This window comes from Magnolia sinica, chromosome 11 (assembly GCF_029962835.1).
Source record: "Magnolia sinica isolate HGM2019 chromosome 11, MsV1, whole genome shotgun sequence".
In the NCBI taxonomy this organism is placed as follows: domain Eukaryota; kingdom Viridiplantae; phylum Streptophyta; class Magnoliopsida; order Magnoliales; family Magnoliaceae; genus Magnolia; species Magnolia sinica.
Genome location: NC_080583.1, coordinates 76,040,976 through 76,044,641, shown reverse-complemented (window position 1 = coordinate 76,044,641; position 3,666 = coordinate 76,040,976). Strand labels below are relative to the sequence as shown.

Below are 3,666 nucleotides of genomic sequence, written 5' to 3'. Positions count from 1 at the left end.
GTTTAGATCGCATCTTAGTCTAGTTCTAGTTCTACTTGGTTTCAGATAACGTACAAGTATCAGTCCCTGTGGATTCGACCTCGGTCTTACTGAGTTTATTACTACATCACAACCCTATACTTGGGGAGTGAACAAGTTTTTGGCGCCGTTGCCGGGGACTGACGGTTACGATTTTCTGAAATTAATTGGTTTTAGGATTAGTTTAAGATTAGGATTTTACTGACCTTAGTTTTATTTATTTATTTATTTATTTCTATTTGAGTTCAAAACTAACTTGTTTCCTATTTTGTAGGATCTGGACATAAGTTTCTCAATTGGTAATTCCTTCCTAATCTCTCTACTTTTTCTGTTTTTAGAATTAGGGTGTAAATTTTAGAATTTTTCTAATTCTAGGAAATAGTTTATTTTTTAGAATTTAGGTTATTTCTTTCCCTTCTTAGAAATTAACTTTCTATTTTTGTTTCATCTTAGTAACTTTCTAATTCTAACACTTTTAGAATCTAATTTTGTTTCCTAATTTATTTTTAGAATATTTGTTTAGAAACTAACCTTCCTATTTTGTAGGCCTTTAAGATAGAAATTTCTAATTTGGTAAGCTCCTTCCCTACTCCCTATCTTTCAGTTCTCTTTTAATAATCTACTTTCTAGTTTAGATTTTTCCCAATTTATTTTAGAAATTTCCACTTTCTTTTAAAAATTCCTTCTTTTAGAAATTGATTTACTGCTATTTTTCTTTTTAGAATCTAACTTATTTTTGTGTTATTTTGCAGGTCCTTAACTTAGGGGCATCAATTTGGTAATTTCTTTCCAACTCCCTCTCTCTTTTTCTTTTTAGATTTCCTTTTCCTTTCTTAGGATTAGACTTTGAATTTGATTGAGGGCTGCGAGTGTTTCATGCCCAAGTGGGCCCGTGACAACACTCGACGTCTCTTAACCGAAGGAGGATTAGTTGAGGGGTTGACTATCCATCGCAGGATTAGACACCGCTCGAAATCCCCTGAGTTAACTGAGGTTATGGCTGAAGACCAACCTCCTCTACTTCCACCCAGGGTGGAGGATACCCAAGATGAAAATGAGGTGCAACAGGCACCCCCGCCCCGTACTTTACGAGATTTTCTACAACCGGCGGGAGTGAGTACGCCCTCATGCATGATTTTTCCTGAAAACACAGGACAAATGGACATCAAGCCAGGAGTTATCCAACTCCTTCCCAAATTCCATGGACTTGAATCTGAAAGTCCATATTTACATTTGAAAGAGTTCGATGAGATAATAGCTACATTATGTTTTCCTAATGTATCTAAAGATACAATCAGGCTGAAACTCTTTCCTTTTTCCTTAAAAGAGAAAGCTAAGACGTGGTTACATTCACTGCGTCCTAGATCCATTGGCACATGGAACGATATGCAGAGGGAATTCATAAAAAAATTCTTCCCACATCATAAAACGATTACCCTCAAAAAAACAATCATGAACTTTGCCCAAAAGGAAGATGAAACATTCTTCCAATGTTGGGAAAGGTTCAAAGATTTGGTCAGTTCATGCCCACAACACGGATTTGAAACGTGGCGCATTACAAATTTTTTCTATGATGGACTGACATCTTCCATGCGCCAAATGGTCGAGACAATGTGTAATGGAGAGTTCATTAATAAAGATATCGACGAGGTATGGGACTACCTCGACAGTTTGGCTGAAAAAACACAATCTTGGGACTATTATCCAAAGTCGAACACCACGTCTAGGCCGACTCAATTAAAGGAGAAAGGTGGATTATATCTCTTGAAAGAAGAGGATGATCTCAAGTGTAAAGTGACTACGCTCATAAGGAAAGTTGAGGCCATGGAAGGAAAGAAGGATAAGGTCAATGAAATTGTTTGCGGCATCTGTGATTGCAACATTCACACAACTGAAAACTGTCCTACAATACCTGCCTTTCGAGGAGTGTTGAATGAACAAGCCAATGCCGTAAATAACTATCAAAGACCTTTTATTGGACCTAACTCCAACACATACAATCCTGGCTGGAAAAATCATCCAAACTTTAGTTGGAGGAATGGACAAACGGCGACTCCTCCAGGTTTCTTCAATCAAAATCCAAATCAAGTGAAACCTCAAGAGGAACCGGTTCAAAATCCCATACAAGAGCTGGCTCAGGCAATGCGGGGAATCACAGATTTTATGCAAAAGATAGATTCTCGTATGACGGTTATAGAAAAGGGGATGCTTCCTGCACAACCTCTCCCCAATCCTAAACCGCAGTACGAGAATAATGATCCCAGCTCTTCAAATTAGATGGGACATGCTAAATCCATCACCACTCTTAGGAGTGGGAAGATCATTGATAAAACTCTTCCGGTTAGGCCCGAAAAGCCTCAAGAACCAAAAGAGGACAATAATGATGGATCCAGTGATGCCCCACAAAAAGTGGAACCGGAACTTCTAGAGAAGCCAGTTGCTCCATTCCCCCAACGGTTGGTTTCACCAAAACCTCTCTCTAACTCTCAGGATATTCTAGAGGTGTTGAAACAGGTGAAAGTCAACATTTCTCTACTTGATGTCGTTAAACAGATACCTTCATATGCCAAATTCCTAAAAGACTTATGCACGACCAAGCGACGAAAAATTATTCAAAAGAAAATCTTCTTGACTGAGAAAGTGAGTGCCATCCTGAAGCAAGACGTGCCGCAGAAATTCAAGGATCCCGGTAGCCCAACCATATCATGTGTAATCGGGAACCATCGAATTGATCACGCACTTCTTGGCTTAGGAGCGAGCGTCAATCTGATTCCCTACTCGGTATACAAACAGTTAGGTTTGGGTGAATTAAAACCCACCCTAACCACACTACAACTTGCTGATCGCTCTGTTCGTATACCAAGAGGGATAATTGAGGATGTGTTGGTCCAAGTTGATAGATTTTACTACCCTGTAGACTTTATCATCCTGGACACCGAACCCATCAATAACATGAGCACTCAGATTCCCGTCATTCTTGGTCGCCCATTCCTTGCCACGTCAAATGCAATTATCAATTGCAGGAATGGTATCATGACTATGTCTTTTGGAAATTTGACATTGGAGTCAAATATTTTTTTCAATAACGGCAGCAATTCAGAGGATGATGACGAGTTCCACGACATTAACATGATTGACTCTTTCGTGGAAGATACGACACCTCTGACCTTATCCCTCTGACCCTCTAGAGACGTGCCCGGCCCACTCCCATGATTTTGATGATGACATGATTAGGGAGACGTGCGCCTTGCTTGATCCTGCACCGGTACTTGAAGTTAACCGAGTGGAGGCCACAATTTGAAGAATTGCCACAAACCGATGTAGTGCCTCTGCCGTCTAACCTCAAGCCGCCGAAGCTTGACCTAAAACCTTTGCCCTCCGATTTGAAATATGCATATTTAGGTCAAGATGAGACCTACCCGGTGGTGACCTCTGCCCACCTGGAGAAAGAACAGGAGAGTATGCTTATATCTACTCTCATTGAGCATAAAAGAGCCCTAGGATGGACGATAGCGGACCTCAAGGGATCGATCCCTGGATTTGTTCTCACCGCATATATCTTAAGGATAATGCAAAAACCGCTCCGCAACCACAACGTAGACTAAATCCAAACATGAAGGAAGTGGTTAAGGCCGAGGTTCTTAAACT

General features: G+C 40.4%; 1 non-coding gene across 1 annotated transcript; it reads right to left on the bottom strand.

Moving 5' to 3' along the window:
- Positions 1 to 1,452: 1,452 nt before the first annotated feature.
- On the bottom strand, positions 1,453 to 1,559 carry LOC131219667 (small nucleolar RNA R71). Its single transcript, XR_009158315.1, has one exon. It is a non-coding gene; the product is annotated as a small nucleolar RNA R71 (small nucleolar RNA).
- Positions 1,560 to 3,666: the final 2,107 nt, after the last annotated feature.